The sequence below is a fragment of the Giraffa tippelskirchi genome, chromosome 4 (genome assembly GCF_054371585.1).
Source record: "Giraffa tippelskirchi isolate mGirTip1 chromosome 4, T2T-mGirTip1v1.2.pri, whole genome shotgun sequence".
In the NCBI taxonomy this organism is placed as follows: domain Eukaryota; kingdom Metazoa; phylum Chordata; class Mammalia; order Artiodactyla; family Giraffidae; genus Giraffa; species Giraffa tippelskirchi.
In genome coordinates this window covers 105,292,125-105,303,087 of record NC_137278.1, presented here as the reverse complement: position 1 = coordinate 105,303,087, position 10,963 = coordinate 105,292,125, and the positions used below count along the sequence as shown (strand labels likewise).

Sequence of the window (10,963 nt, the reverse complement as noted above, 5' to 3'; positions counted from 1 at the left end):
ACAACATGAATCTGGGTTGATGGGGATGGCTGAAAATAGCACTTCTTTTGAGAAAAATGTATATAATCTTAAGTTCTAAAATCTGAGACACTGGAAAGCACAGAAGAAGGGAATCAGTGAGTAAACTCGGGGTTAACACTATGCAATGCAGGAAATTTTTCAACCTTTATAAATAATCTTTGTTCTCTTTTTTCATCATATGTAGAACCTTCTCTGCCACACAGTATTTTATTTATTGTTTGAAAAGCTTCAAAGGCAACCAGGTCAATTTTATTCCCAGGAGATTGTTTCACCATCTGCTCAAGCAGTAAAACTCATAGCACTTGGCAAATATCAGTCTCAGGCTATGTCTACACAGCACCAGTGAAGGATTTCATAAGAGAGATTTCATGACACTTTGATAATTATTTTGGGTTATCCAGTAGGAGAATTTAACTGGAATATTTTCTGACTCCCATTTGTAATTGATAATAATCCTGGTAATAAATATTAACTAAATTTTGACTTCTAATGATATGTGATTAGAGTTATGAGAAACTTTACCCTGAATAAGAGCTTCCCAGATGGAGTTAGTGGTAAAGAACCTTCCTGCCAATGAAGGAGTCATGAGATGCTGGTTCCATCCCTGGGTCACAAAGATCCCCTCGAGGAGGACATGGTAACCCTCTCTAGTATTCTTGCCTGGAGAATCCCATGGACAGAGGAGCCTCATGAGCTACAGTCCATAGGGTCGCAAAGATTCAGACATGACTGAGGCAACTTAGCACTATGCACCCTGAATAAAATTTATGCAGACAGAATAACCCCTTTATATGAATTTCATTCTCTCATTTTGTTGCCTAACAAATATTGATGGAGCACTCATTTTGTATTGGGCACAATTCTGAACACTGGGAGAGCGAAAAAAAATTGAATTTAAAAATTAAATAAATAAAAAGTGCCTTCTCTTACATTCTAATGTCAGTGATAACTGTTAAGAGGCTAAATGTGATGAAGATATACTTTTGAAAGATGGTCAGGAAAAGTTTTTCTAAGGAGATGACATTTTAACAGAGACATGAATAAAGTAAGAGTGAACAAGGCAGTTTATCTAGGTAAAAATCACCTTAAGCAAAAGGAACAGCTATTTCAGAATCCCTGAAGCAGGAACAAGCAAGGAGGTCAGCATGCCTCAAGCAGAGAAGTGGGTAAGGGAAGAGTGATAAGGGATAAACTCTAAGAAGGTGAAAGTGGCAGGGGTCAGATCATGTGGTATTTGTTGCATTTTATTCCAAATGTAGTGGAAGATCACTGGAGAATTTGAGCAGAAAAATCATTGATTAGGCAGTTTTTGAAAGGGTCCCTTGGGCTCCTAGGTGGAAAAGGAAGCAGACTATATGGGTGTGGGCACAAAGGGGAAGTAAAGAGACCAGCTAGGAAGACACTGCACAGATCCAAGTGAGGGAGGGAGGTGGCATAGAACAAGCCCTAAAGCAAATAAATGAGGAGCAGCAGGATTGCTGATCTTTTGAAGAACTTTTGCTAATGGATCAAAGTATGAAAGAAAGAAGAGTCTTTATGTCTCTCTCCAGTGTTACCAGGTCAACACTGGGTAAATGGTTGGGCCAAAGACTGAGACCAGGAAAGTATAAAAGGCTCAATTTTGAATAAATCAAAAGTCATATCCTTATTTACATCTAAATGAGATGTTGATCAGACCATTTGTAGAATTCCGTATTTTAGGAATACATGTCAAAGCCACTGAAACAAATTTGGGAGTCACCAGCATATAGATAGTATTTAAAGTCATGAGAATGGGTAGCAATGAGATCTGAGGTTGCAGCCTTGGATTAATCTATTTTTGGTACCCTGGTGTACTCTGTCACAGAGATGAAAGAGAAACTATTGGGGCAGAATAAAAACAAGAATGTGTGGTCTCCTGGAAGCCTAGGAACAAACGTGTTTCAAAAAACAAGAGGAAGAGATCAGTTCTGTGCATTTGTTGCTTAATATTTTCACTCATTTTATCCCAGTCATAATCAATATAAGTAGGAAGAAATAAGCACATTTTATCTATTGAAGAGCTAGAAAATGAAGTTGAGATAAAAACAGAAAACTCACGAAAAATATAGTGTTACAGTTTCTATTTTCTGATCATAATACCTGGAATATACAACAGCACACTCCATTTTCTTATTTATACGATAGAACCTGAGGATAGACCTTCAGATGAGCAACACATATATTAGTATATATATACCTTTGTTGCTATGTTCAATGGCAACGACAGTATCATTTTCTTTTTTTCCCCCATTTCCAGATTACCAGTGATGTGGGTAACCTATATATTTAGAAATGAATCGTTCACCAAGAAACTAAAATAACTATATTGGACTCCATTCCAAATGATCTATTCTTAGCTGATTAAAGGGGGAAAAAAGCACTCTAAAATTTTATCTTTTATGTAAAATCATGTGTGTAGGTTGGTGCTTACATTACTCCCTGACTGTAAGTTGATAGTGTCTTTGTCTACATAGAGCATAGGGGATATTCTATTTCTTTTTCTCTGATGTTAAAAGAGCCAAAACTAATATATCCCCCTGATAAACACACTGTCTTTCCATCCCCCCAGAAGCCAGTCTGCATAAGTTAATTGCTTGGACCTGACAGTGCAGAGAAAAGCAATAATAAATGGGGTGTACTGGGTTGTAGAAAGAACAGATGTGAGTTTTCTGCTTCACTGTACGATGAATTAATTCTCTCTCTCTCCATTTATATACTGTGGTCACCACCAAAGACCTATGTTTAAAGACTCTATGGTAAAGCACTCTTCATAAGGTCTCTGGTGGCATCTAAAATTTCTCCTTTAAGATATAGTCCTTTTCCATGGTGCTGGGGAGGAGGGACTTTTACTTGAAATGCCACTGAAATATGATTTTTGTTTCTGGTTGCTCTAAAAAACTCTTGCTCACAGACCTACTGCCTGGAGAAACTAGAATTGTGCAATTACCTATAACTTTGTCCCTATGGAAAATGTAGTTGAAATACATTTTGTAATAAATTTTGATATTTTATTTTTTATCTGACTCAAAGGATGCATATATTTAAGCTCCTAGGAATGTAGCATTAGCTTGAGTTCAGAAGACTGATCCATGAAAAAAAGTGTTTTTAATTTATTAATATATTTTTTGGGGGTCACATATTTCACTATTCAAGCTAAATGCCATGCAAACCTTATATGTATCTATCGCTTCTCTGGGCACAAACCAACCGCTTGATGATGAAAATGTTCTGAGATTGTCTCACTAGACAGAATTTGTTGTTGTTTAGTCTTTATGTCATGTCTGACTCTTGTGACCCAAGGACTGTAGCCAGCCAGGCTCCTCTGTCCATGGAATTTCCCAGGCAAGAACACTGGGGTGGGTTGTCATTTGCTTCTAGGGGATCTTCCCAACCCAGTGATTGAATCTGGGTCTCCTGCATTGAAGGCAGAGGTTTTACCATCTGAGCCACAAGTGAAGGCCGTATTGAATAACGGACAATTTTAACTCCAATCCTAGTAATCACTGAAAACCTACAACAGAAAATTGACTTCATTAAATTTTATATGCTGTACTTGGCACTTTTTTCTTTTTTGTGTGTGATCAAATTTAACATGATGTTAACATAGCATATTAAAATGTACATATAAACATTCTACATAGTCATCCTACAAATATTGAAAATTTCAATAAATATTTAATTTTGTTTATTTTCCTGGTATATGTCATTAGATTTCCCCCCAAAAAACTTCAGAGAGTTATTTTTAATGTTCTCTAATCCAAAAGGTCTCTAGAGCCAGACACACTGGAGTGTAGGAAGCTTTTCCACAGAGTTATCCACATTCTTTTATTCTTCAACTCAGACTTTTCATGATCACTTGCCAAATAATACTAAGGCAGAAACAAAATTAAAATAAGACAAAATAAATTAGATTTTTTAAGATAAAGTTAGCTCTTTTGCACTTTCAGGTAGCCAGGAAAATGCCTGATATTCTTAAAACTCAAATTGGCTAATTCCAAGAGATAGGCTAGACGAGCTAATGTTCCAATGAAATGGATGTCAGGCAAAATATGGACTTTTTGTCTAGGCACTGGCATTTTATGTGAAAAGGAAGCTGAAAGCAACAAAGTCATTGGCAAACTTGACCTATGAAATATGAAACCCACTGGGTGAGAAAGTTCTCATGTGGAAAATCTGCTAAAGAGGCTTAATTAACATTTCAGAGCATTTATATTCCTAATAATCACAAGAATAAGCCTTTGCATTTGCACATATCATTTATTTTTAATTTTTGTTTAAATGTATTTTTGTGACAATTCCATTCTTTAATGCGGTTAGCATCATTGTCACACAAACATATCACGCTCATTCCTGATTCCACATTCTGCTCTCATGCCACATCATATGAAAAGTTGGGGCATGCTAAGTCAGCCCTAAAATGAGAGAGGGAAACAGGAAGGTCAGTAATGGAATGATTACATGGTTAAGAACAGACTGTAGGACAGACTTGGAGTTGAGACTTAGCTCAACCACTTACCGGTAGTATGTTCTTGAGAAAATTATTTAATTTCTCTAAACTGTTTCCTCATTGGTAAAATGGGGATAATAATATTTTAACATCTCAGTTCAGTCCCTCTTGGATCTGGGCACAATGTTAACCCAAGACTTTCCTCCATTTGGGGGTGAGAATTGAGATCACTCTTGCTTTAAGGAGAGGTTATCATTAGAAGACGCAAAAAACTAATGGTCAATGATTGCTTTTTAGGCTTTAAAAACTCCCAGCCTAGGTGAAAGTTGAAAAAAAAAAAACCCAAATGCAACACCCCAACTCTTTTTAACCTTCTCTGACAATCTCCTCACCACTCACTTGAATTCTATGTCTCTGAGCTGGGGAGAATAAGAGAGAATTGTAAGGAAATAAAATTGAAGCTTGAAAGCTTAGCAGTTTGATATGGAGGTGCTAAAACTGAGGTAGGATATGGCCCTTTAAATCTGAGAAAACAAAGTTGAGGATATTTGATGCCTACTTTCTGGATGAGCTCTGACAGGCCTGCAGATGTTCCCCAGGTCACTGTGATGTAGGTGCCAAGTGAATCAGGATGATTGCCCAGGATTTCAGTAGCAGAGAATATCTGATGGGGATCCAGTCAACTGCAGTCTCATGAAGGTTCAAGAAACAGCCAAACCTTACCTGAAGGTAGAAGAATCACATAAAATTAATTGTTAATTCAATGGAAATGTGCATTCACAAATACCTTGTACCAAGTGGCAAGAGGCCACTGAAACAAATGCCAATGGATATGAAAACCAAACAATTATGTGTCTCCCTGAATACCAGCACAGAACAGATCAAGACTAAGAAATGGAGTTCTCTCCCTACCAATACTATAGAATTTTTATAAGCCCTGAATGTTAGAATCAACTTCAGGGATTGGGAAAGTAAGGAGAAATCATTCTATATTTGACTTTAGACTTGAAATAATTTCAAAGTATCTAAGTTTCCCTAGAATGAACTGATTCTATTGCAGATTCTATTCCTGGACAGAATTAGCAATCAAGACAGAAATTAAGTTCAAGTAGAAGAAAATAAAATTACTTTTCTGTTTTCTGAAGTCAAGTTTTCTGAACATTGGGCTTTTTGTCTGTGAAAATATTGTGTGTTCTATATCTGCATCTCCTTTGACTACACAGAAGACGTTTTATTTCCATCTAGTAAAGGAATATGTATCAGAGAGCATATCGCATTAGCCTAACACACATCCAGACACTGTGGCTACAGTTAGGGTGACTGCTGCCAGGTGTATGGTGGGTTCTAGTTATTCACACAAGTAAGTAGTCAAGTGGTTCTCAAACATCAAGTGCATACGGAGTGTGTTAAAATTGCCCTGTGCCTCAGAAATTCTGCTTCCTTAGGATTTGAAGCTTTTACATGGTGTCTAAGTTATTTGGATACTGGTTAAGCTATCTAGCAACACTGGTTCCAGTTAAAAGAAAAAAAAAAAAAGAGGAGAGAGAGAAAAGGACTGAACATATGAGCAGATATTAAAATAATTATATGTATACCAAATAGTTATTAGGTAGCAACATTATAATATTATCCTTAAAGAAAGAGATACTCAGTTGCAATATTAAGGAGAACATAAATAGGTGAGTTTGAACAATTGGATTGCCTTCTAAATATATCTATTGTTGTTCAGGCAGTGAGGACCATAAACCAACCATCATGAAAGGAATACAAAACTTATTAGAATAATTGTAAAGTGTAAGCATCAATAAAACATATAAATCTATAGCAATAGTATTTATTTTACAATCACAAGAAAATATGTGTTGACTAAGTGAGTATAGAGAAACTGTTTTAAAATGAATTTAAGAACCTAAACTAGCAGTTTAGCATACAAAACAAAGCAGTTTACTGGCTGAATAAAGGATGGATGTGTCATCTTACAATTCGACAGAACTTAGTTTTTGTGGCACTGGTTGCAAGAGGGTTCATTAAGATGTTTACCAGCAGGAAGCAAAGTAACTATGGCAAGACCCTGCCACCTCCACTATGTCTTCTCCTCTATCTCTCACCTTTTGTGGAACATATTTTTTTTTTTGCAGGCCAAGTAAAAACACAGACTTTTTTAGCATATTAAATGAAAAATTTTACACTGAAAATCTTCCAACCCTATTAAACCCTGAGTCTCAGGCAAACCAGAATAGTTGGTTACCTTATTTGCAAGAGAAAAGATTGCTTGTCTTATAAATATTCTATTCAGAAGACGATGAAGACCTTTGTAATAGGAATCATATTTTGAATCATATTCATCGGGTATTTCATTCGTCTTTTTGAGCACAAGAATTTCAATTGGTCTTCTCAAAGTATCCATCTATCTTGGGCATGGCAGTTCTTCGCATCAGGTGGCCAAAGTATTGGAGCTTCAGTTTCAGCATCAGTCCTTCCAGTGAATGTTCAGGGTTGATTTCCTTTAGGATTAACTGGTTTGATCTCCTTGCTGTCCAAGGGACTCTCAAGAATCTTACCCAACACCACAGTTCAAAAGCATCAATTCTTCGGCGCTCAGCTTTCTTTATGGTCCAATTCTCACATCCATACATGACTACTGGAAAAATCATACCTTTGACTGTACATACCTTTGTTGGCAAAGTAATGTCTCTTCTTTTTAATATGCTGTTTAGGTTTGCCATAGCTTTTCTTCCAAAGAGCAAGTAAGTGTCTTTTAATTTCATGGCTGCAGTCACCATCTGCAGGGATTTTGGAGCCGAAGAAAATAAAGTCTGTCATTGTTTCCATTGTTTCCTCATCTATTTGTCATGAAATGATGGGACCAGATGCCATAATCTTAGTTTTTTGAATGTTGAGTTTTAAGCTTTTTCACTCGCCTCTTTCACTTTGATCAAGAGCCCTTTTAGTTCCTCTTCTCTTTCTGCCATAAGAGTGGTGTCATCTACGTATCAGAGGTTATTGATTTCTCCCAGTAGATGTATTTACCAGTATATATTATGATATTTAATATATACTAAGTGTGATAGTAAAAATATTTAATAACTGATATGGCGTGGTTGGGGCTTCCCTGGTAGCTCAGCTTGTAAAAATTTGCCTGCAATGCAGGAGACCCTGGTTCGATTCCTGGATTGGGAAGATCCCCGGGAGAAGGCATAGGCTACCCACTACAGTATTCTGGGGCTTCCCTGGTAGTTCAGACAGTAAAGAATTCACCTGCAATGTGGGAGACCTGGATTCTCTCCCTAGGTTGAGAAGATCCCCTGGATGAGGGCATGGCAACCCACTCCAATATTCTTGCCTGGAGAATCTCCATGGACAGAGGTGCCTGGGGGGCTACAGTCCATGGGGTCATAAAGAGTCAGGCACCTCTGAGTGACTAAGCACAGCATATGGCATGGTTACTGCTGGCCTTAGTGATGAAGAGTGGTTGACAGGTTGAGAACTTCTCAAAAAGTTGGAATTTTAGATAAGACCCAAAGAATGAAAAGGAACCAGCTATGAAAAAGTATGTAAGACATAAGATCAAAAATGTAAACCAGAGCAGTCTACTGACACTTTGGTAATAAACTATATGGTGAAAGAATCAGAAGAAGAATGAATATATGTATATGTAAAACTGAATCACTATGATGTACATCTGAAACTAATACAACGTTGTAAATACTCCAAAATTTTTTTTTAAATGAAATAACCAAAATAATAAAAATAAAACCCCTGCAATACAATATCCTTGACAGAGGATATTCACTGTGTTTCTTGAATAACCATGTGCAAATAGAATCATATTTTAAAGTATTTTAGTGAGTCTCATTTTTTAAAGCATTATGATTATTATTTTAAAAATAGATTCTTTAGGGGAAAAAAGACTATTCAGGCTATTGTAAGGAATAGACTTTTATTTGTAAGTTAATGGGGAAAACTTTGAAAGATTTTGAGCAGGAAGTGACATGATTTAAGTCACTTTCTAAAAAGAGCACTCTTCTCCCTGCTGCTTTGGACACTAGCACACTGTGTGTGAGTGTTAGGTGCTCAGTCGTGTCGGACTCTTTGCAACCCCAAGGACTGTAGCCCACCAGACTCCTCTCTCCATGGGATTCTCCAGGCAAGAATACTGGAGTGGGTTGCCATGCCCTTCTCCAGAGGATCTTCACAGCCCAGGGATCAAACCCAGGTGTACCGCATTGCAGGCGGTCTGAGCGTGTATTAATAATAGCCAGGATAAGATGGTTGGATGGCATCACCGACTCAGTGAACATTAGTTTGAGCAATTTCAGGAGATACAGGAGGAGAGGGAAGGCTGGCATGCTGCAGTTCACAGAGTAACAAAGAGTTGGACACAACTTAGTGACTGAACAACAACAATGCCGTATTGCCAGGAGCGTACGAAGGGAACTCCTTCAGCACACTTTTGTCAACCCACCCTACTAGTAGTGTCCCCACACGGCCTCTTCAGTGAACCCCGTTTCGTTACCCTGCTGCTGCCTCTCTCACTCCTGACAGTCTTACTCTTTAGGAAAGTCCTTCTTTTTAGTCTTTTTCAGTTCATACTTGCTTCAATTCTGAATGTATTAATGTCAGATTTTTCTTAGCTGATCTTCTGAGCATATTCATGAGGGGTCTTCTTAGTCCCTATGTCCTGGAGGAGAAGTTTTAGTACAACTATATGGAAGAATGTAGCCTAGATTGCTGCAGAGCTAGAAACAAAATGAACAGGTACTCTCTCCCCATCATACTTTCCCATGCCTTCCAATTTAATGCAGTGTTTCGATGATGACATATTTTTTGGCTAGTATCTAAATCACACAGCTTTTCTGATACAGAATGGTCAGCACATAGCCCCAAAGGGTTTGTGTTTAATGACCACTTTCAGCTGGGTAGCATGGCTGCCAGTTTGGGACTATGTGTATTTCTCCCAATTCATTTTTAGCCTCCTGGAGAAATACCTTTAAGGAATTGTCCTGCTCTGGAAATGCATGCCTAGGTCTGCATGATAGAAACATCTGCTTCATATCCAGAGCTTGCCAACTTAGTTCCCTAAACTGCCCTATTTGTCACTGGTATATGTCATTCCTCACAAATTCTCTGCTTCTTGGCCCTTTTTTTTTCATTCTCTGATGATAATGATGATGATAATGATATTGACAATGACGATATGATAATAACTACAGCCACAAGTGTGCAGCCAGTGTTTCCTCCATGCCAAGCATGGTGACGACTGCCTAGCGCATATTATCTCAAATAATCCATTCAACAGTTTGGAAACTTGAGTATAATTTTAAGCACATTTTAGAGAGAAGAAAAGTAAGACTTACAGGCTAGAAGATCACATAGCTTGTGAGAAGTGAACACATACTTAACATTCAGAATGTTCTGACGTTAAAGCCCATGGTCTTGCCAACCCATTCCTTCTTGGACTGCTGAGAATTCTTGTTTCTCCTAGCTACAGCTGATGACAACTTAATGTGTTCATTGATTCACTTGGGTAGTAATGCTTCCAGTCTAGCTTGTCTTGGGAAAAATCTAAGTAAAAAGCACAGATCTGTGGTTTTGCTTCTGTGACTCACCCAGAATGTGTCTTACTGTGCTTTTTCACTTGAAGTAACTCACAATGGCTCATAGATCAAGTGGAAGCAATGCTATGAAAACTTCATAATGTGTACAAACTGAGTTATTATTAAATTACTTTGGAGGGGCCAAGAGAGGTTTTTATCAGGGGCAAGAAGTACATTGTTTGCTTGATTAATACCCACACTATTTCTCAAAAAGAGTGTTAAGGCCATTAGAAATATAACTTCAACTCAACTTTATGCTCTTTGACACAGCTTTAAAAATAATTATAGCATATTAATTGAAAATAAATTTGTATTAAGTAATACTGTTTGGATTTGCACTTGCTCAGAGGTAAATTATAGTTGTATTGCTTAGTCCAAAAGCACTTAATAATTTTGTAAAAATCTGTTTTATTTTTCTAATCATGATGTTTCAAATAGTGAAAGTGTTTTCCTCTGATAGAATATTTTGGATTTGCCTAGCACTTGTATTTTATTTGAATATGAAAAAAGTCTTCCTTTTAAGTTCCCCTCTTAAAAATTATGGTAAAAAGAATATTCACATTTTATTTTCCACAGACGATTTGAATTTCTTTTTATTATATACTTATTTAATCTGCTTTTCATAATTGGTCTTCTTTTTTTTTGCTTACCTATTTGCCATAGAATGGCATGGAAAGGCTATTAATGCTACTTAAGCAGCAGGTACTATGTATTTTCTGACCAACCTTCTAATGGATGCAGACTTTGATGAATAAGATAGAAATATTTTTAAAAGTACAAGTATTCAGATATTTTATGTACCCTCGCTGACCACAGTACCCCAAATAAGCAATTACATGGTTCCAAGCAGGCATAATTCTTTAACAATATTGCACTC

The 10,963-nt window shown here is 37.1% G+C and overlaps 1 long non-coding RNA gene across 1 annotated transcript in view; it reads right to left on the bottom strand.

Moving 5' to 3' along the window:
- Nucleotides 1–4,279: 4,279 nt before the first annotated feature.
- The window catches only part of LOC145503759 (uncharacterized), a 32,686-nt gene continuing 26,002 nt past the window's right edge, over nucleotides 4,280–10,963 (bottom strand). Inside the window, exons 2-3 of the long non-coding RNA XR_014051729.1 lie at nucleotides 5,049–5,212; nucleotides 4,280–4,454 (exon numbers count right to left, since the gene is read on the bottom strand). This is a non-coding gene — a long non-coding RNA (uncharacterized LOC145503759). The remainder of the gene's footprint in view (nucleotides 4,455–5,048; nucleotides 5,213–10,963) is intronic.